Genomic DNA, 5,618 nt, shown 5'->3' on the forward strand with positions numbered 1-5,618 from the left:
CAGGAACCTGTAGTCCGCTGGACCCCCGGAGGCGATCACGGATCACCGCCATCTCAGACCCTTAGTTTGGTGGCCGTAGAGTCTTTCGGCCACGGATAGTGACCTGTTTGGAGAATTGGATGTGAAGTCTAGAGGCTGTTATTCTTCACCATGACAGCCAAGAGTGTGGGCCTTGGGCATGTCCTCTCTCTTGCTTTAGTTTCCCCACAGGCAAGGAGGGGAGAATAAAAGTTGTCAGAGGGTCAGAGAGGTGGCATCCGTGAGGTCTGCAGGGCAGGCACGTGGGAGATGCTGGATGGGAGCTTGTGTTTGTGCAGGTGTTGGGGTTAGAACAGTGGGAAGCCGGACTGGAAGGAGGGAAGGAGAAGAGAAGGGAAGAGGAGGTGAAGGAGAAACAGGAAGAGCGGGAAGAGGTGAAGAGGAGGAGGAATAAGAGGAAAAGGAGGAAGGATTGTCCACACAGACAGGAAGCCACTTGCGATGGGTGAAGTTCTGGGGACCCCTGAGGGGGTGGACTTTACTGGCCGTGGCCCGGGGCAGGGTCCTTCATCCTTGCGGCTGCAGGGCCAGGCCTTGAGGAGTCACCAGACCACCTCCCCAACAACCGACCAGGCTACTCTGCCTGGCTCCTGAGTGGTAAACGGGCAGCTCAGGGGAGAAGCCAGCCCATGCCCGGGGCCTGCAGGAGGTCACCTTCTCCTAGGACCTCAGGTGGCTCCTGGCCCAACTGCCACTGTGCGATGGGGACACAGAGGCAAAAGATGCCCGGGCTGTAGGCGGCAGTGGTGATGTTTCCAGAGCCTCCCTGCCACCCACGCGTGTGGCGTCTTCAGTTGGCTCTATGCTGCTGAGCAGGGGTGGACCACTTAGGCCGGCAGGCAGGACAGCTTCCATCGTCCCCTCCTTCCTGAGTCCAGCGTGGATCTCACCCACAGAAAGACCAGGCCCAGCATCCAGGAGCAAGGGATGGAAGGGCGGGGAGCCAGCTGGAGGTAGCCATGGCCCTGTGGCCAACCAGGGCTCACTGGATGGCTCAGGCCTACGGTAAAGAGGATGTGGGCTTCCGTCCCTGTGTGCTGCCTGTGCGCTCACCAGAGTCACTTGTGGGTTGAGACCATGGGACCCCGCTCCACTGTCCCAGGCCCGCACCTCCCCACTCCCTATTAGCACAGAGCAGAGGGGATTCATCTCCCAGCAAGGACAAGAACATCGGCTCCTGTAGGCAGTGTGGCCCTGAGCTCATCATGCCCTCTCCTATTCCTGTGTGCCTCCCTGAAGGGCCCCAGGACATACAAGTAGGGCCAAGTTCCAGGCGTCCGTCCCCAAGGCCAGCTCTCCCTTCTCTGTGGCGGATGGGAAGGTGAGGGCGGGATAAGGGTACGACCAGCCAAACCCCTGGTGGAGGGTGGGACCGAGGGACACTCCTGACCTGGGGTGAGTGTATGTGAGCTCGGAGTCTCCCTGTGGGGATGCATATGTACAGATGTGTATTTGTGTGGCACCTGTGTGCATGTGTGTGTGCGTGTGTGTGTGCGCCACTCACCTTGAACACATGCATAGGTCTGTGGGCCGAGGTGGCTGGCAGCTCCCACCTCTGCTGCCCCGTCCCTGCTTCTCCGAGCGAACACCCCTCGCCTATCTTGGTTAAGGCCGTTCCAAAGCTTGCTGCGGTCCTTGTGGGGCTCTGCCCTCTAGTTGCCCACAGAATTGTCCCTGCCTGCATCCTGCTGTCCCTGGGTCTGCTGACTGTACCCTCCTGGGCCTGGGCCCGAGCCCAGTCCATTTCCCCACCGTTCCATTCATAAAAGAACAAAGATATAATTATGGTGGCATTTGCCTTTTCTGTCCCTGATTCCAGGCCTGTTGCTGGGTGCACAGGCTACCTGGGAATTTCAGAAGCAGCTTCTGGGAGCAGCCTGGGGCAGATGGTGTGGTGCTATCCACAGTGCCCATCCTGTCCTAGGTCACCCAGGCTCGGCACCCTTGGCTCTCTGCAGCCCTTGGCTCAGGTCTGAGCTGTCCGCACACCCTGTCCACCCTCCTGGGGTGCTGCCCAGGCTACCACCTGGCCCTGCCAACCTCACCCGAGCCAGCCAGTGCCTCTTAGCCATCTCTGAGCCTCTCACCGAGCTGAGCTGGGGTGTCCCACTGGATCCCCAAGCTGCCCCGAAGCCCCCCACCCCATTCCCAGTCAGCGGTGGGATGGGGCGCCGTGCTGAGCACAGGTTCCAGCGGGGTCACCTGGAGACCCAGCCCTGTGTGGAGCACCCCTCTGTGAGGTGCCCTACTTGAGATCTGTGTCCGACGCGTGGGTTCATCTCGCCACCCAAGGGCCCCAGAGACCCATGGAACTCACCTGTCCACACCCCAGGACTCTTGAGGACCTGAGACCCGGGAGCCTGGCCCTAGCTGAGGGTCCCCTCACCTCCCGGGGAGATGCCTGCAGTCCCAAGGCCTCTTCCGGTTGCCCCCCAGGTGTGTGGAGTGCGAAAGGTGTTGCAGGACAAGGGAACCTTGGACTCCAGGTCTAGGGAGTCGAGGGCAGAGCTGGCAGCCAGCCTAGGGTCCCGGGAGGGATGTCGGTCTCTTGGGCCACAGTGGCCACCAAGACTGTAGGCAGCCAGGGGAGACTTGAGCAGGGTGTGCAGGGTGGGTTTGGGGTATAGGAAATGGGGTGAGGATTGCCAGGAGTTGGGGTACAGGGGGGCAAGTCCCAGAATCAAGGACAGGTGGTGCTTCTTTCCAGATGGGGGCACAGCCAGAGGACGCCCTGACAGGGCGTGACTCAGAGCAGATGGTACAGTGGGTGGAGCCCTGTCCTCAGGCTGGTAGGGACTGGCTCATCCATGTGTACCTTGGGCCCAATTCTGGGGTGGAGAAACTGAGGCACAGAGGATAGACAGGGACCCAGATCCAGGCAGCGCTGCCTCTGTGGAGTGGGAGGAGCTGGGTGCAGGGATGAGGCTGGGCTTGGCAGGGACAGGTGGCTCGGGTACAGCCAGATGGAGAGGCAGGGGTGGGAGCCCAGGGTCCTCTCTGGAGCATCAGGCTGGGGACTATGATCCCGCCTGGAAGGACCTGGATGGAGGTCTGAGGTGATGAGGCCAGAGGGCCAGAGGTCTCTGGGCTCTGGCGGGGGCAGGGGACAGAGGCAGCACCTCTGTGTGCTTGCCTGGCCCCAATACTCCCTGTGTCCCTCCTTGGCACAGTGGACATGGGGCCTGGACTGCAGTGTCTATCCCGTCCTGGAGGGCCAGGCATTCAGCAGCCTCAGCCAGCCACAAGGCTGCCCAGCCAGACGGCCTCCCCCAGGGAGAACACAGGAGCCTTCAATCAGCCCTGCCCCCCTGGACAGCTGAGGTGACCTCAGGATCCTGTTAGAAATCCACACTGCCCTGAACCCCAGCCCAGAGGCTGGCATAGCCCGGGCACTCCTGAAGCCCAGAGCAGCAGGAGGCCACAGCCTGGTGTCTGGCCTTCAGAATGCCATGTCCTACGGAGAGGGCCGGGTGTGGTACAGGAGCCAATGCTGTGACCTTGGCCTTGGCTTGGCCTTTGGACTCCCAGGGCCACGTCACCCAGACACTGGGCAAGGAGGCCTGCTGTCCGCTGGCCCCAGGGGTGGCGGTGCTTGTGACACTGTGTCCACATCTGTCCTGACCCTGAGTAGCCCCGGGTCACCAGGCAGAGGCGCCAGCCATGCCAGGAGGCAGAGCTTGGGCAAGAGCCACCCTGCTCCGCCGGGCCAGGGACGTGTACCAGGACTGCTGTGTTACCTCCTGCCCAGCCCTCATGTGCGAGGCCTCAGCCAGCTGTGGCCAGATGTACGGCTGCTTCCCCCACACACAGAAAGCACCAACCACCAGATGAATGTCGGCTGAACCACCTCTGCGGCAGGAACGCGGTCACTCGTCCGGGGTGACGTGATGGCTGAGGGGCCCTTGTGGAGGTCTGCAGCATCCAAGCCAGTCCTGGCAATGCCCCCTGTGCCCAGCGCCTCTCCGCCTCTTCTTGCTTTCCGGAGTCCATGCTGAGCATAGAGCTCAGGCCCCCGTGGCCTCGGCTGCCCGCCCTCCCTTTCTGCCCATGCTGTTCATCGCTGTCACGATGCCCTTCCTGCCTTGCTGCCAGGGACCCCAGCTCTAACCCTGCCATGGGGACTCTTAGCGGCCCCCACCCACCCGTGGCCTCCAGACCATGCCTGTCGGGAACTTCCCGCCTGTGGGCCCCATGCCTGCTTCCCTCACCTCTGCACCCTGCCCTACCTGTTCCTCCTCCCTGGGGATGTGGGTCAGTGGTCCCCTGGCCGCGACCTGCAGGAATCCCTCCCTGACCCGAGCCAGGAGGTCAAAGCCCTCTGGTCACCTGTGCAGCCGATGCTGTGATTCCTGCCAGGCAGACAGAACTTCCTTTGCTGGGGGAAAGGGAGGGGACACCCAAGTTGTGCAGGACATATTGGGCCAGCACAGCTCCCTAGTGCACTTGCTATTTTGTGTGTGACCCTGGGCTGCGTCTTCCCACAGGTCAATGTGCACAGCTGTGAAACAGTGAGCTGCCCTGAGCTGATGGTGACATGTGCTGAGGACCAACATGCTTGCAAGGACACTTCTGGGCCTGACTGTCACTCAACTGCTGTGACCTTGGGTTGACCGCACCAGCCTGTCCCTGGCTATGAAGGGACGGAAGGAGCTGGGACTGGACACACCACCAAGCCAGGCCCACAGAAGCGGGGAGCTCCCGGGCCAGCCCCATGGGCAGGTGGCCTGAACGGGGGGGTTACAGGGAGGCAGGGGCAGCACCGGGGGGCACAGCCCACTCCCACTCTCCCTCTGCCACCCCCTGGGAAACTCGCACAGGCCCAGGACTCATCACTGCCAGCCCAGCTGTCCTCAGAGCTGGCGTGGGGCCAGGCCAAGGCTAGAGCATCTCCTCCTGCCCTCTGTCCCCTGCTCTGCACAGTGGGGGCCGCTGGACCCTGCCGTGCCTGGCCAGGATCTCGGCAGGCATGAGGATACTCTTGTGGGGCCTAGGCCACCACAGGTCACCCCAGCACCTCACCCCTCCTGGGTCTTGTTCTCCATTCCTCTCCCCTCTCCACCCAGGAAATCTTCACCAAACACCACCTGCCCCAGCACCCTGTTGAGCCTTGGCCTTGCCCGGTTCAAAGGGGCCCCCTCTGTCACCGATTCCAGGGCAGGCCGATCCTTGTAGGGTCACAGAGCCAGGGAGCAAAGACGAGAAGTCAGCAGGCCACCTGGCCAGAGCCTGGGGACCCCAGGGTCACTTGAGAAGAGGTCTTGGCTGTCCCTTCAGCTGAGGTTACTCCAGCCTGGTCCCACTGCCCATTATGGCCAACGCCAGGGAGGGTGGTGTCTTAGGCATGTTCTTGTCACTGAGATGCAATACGGACACCGAAATTTAAGGGAGGAGTGGTTTATTTTGGCTCACGTTGCCGTCCATGGCCAGCTGCCTCCGAGGCAAGGCGAGCTGCTCTGGGCGGGGCAGGCACGAAGCAGAGCCCAAGGGAGGAGCAGGAGGGGGTGGGGCAGCGTTCAAGGCCACGCCCTCTGCGACGTCTCTTCGATCAGACCCCGCCCCCCAGCTCCTCGGCTCCGAGT

The sequence above is a fragment of the Fukomys damarensis genome, unplaced genomic scaffold (assembly GCF_012274545.1).
Source record: "Fukomys damarensis isolate Sample0158 unplaced genomic scaffold, DMR_v1.0_HiC HiC_scaffold_19, whole genome shotgun sequence".
NCBI lineage: Eukaryota > Metazoa > Chordata > Mammalia > Rodentia > Bathyergidae > Fukomys > Fukomys damarensis.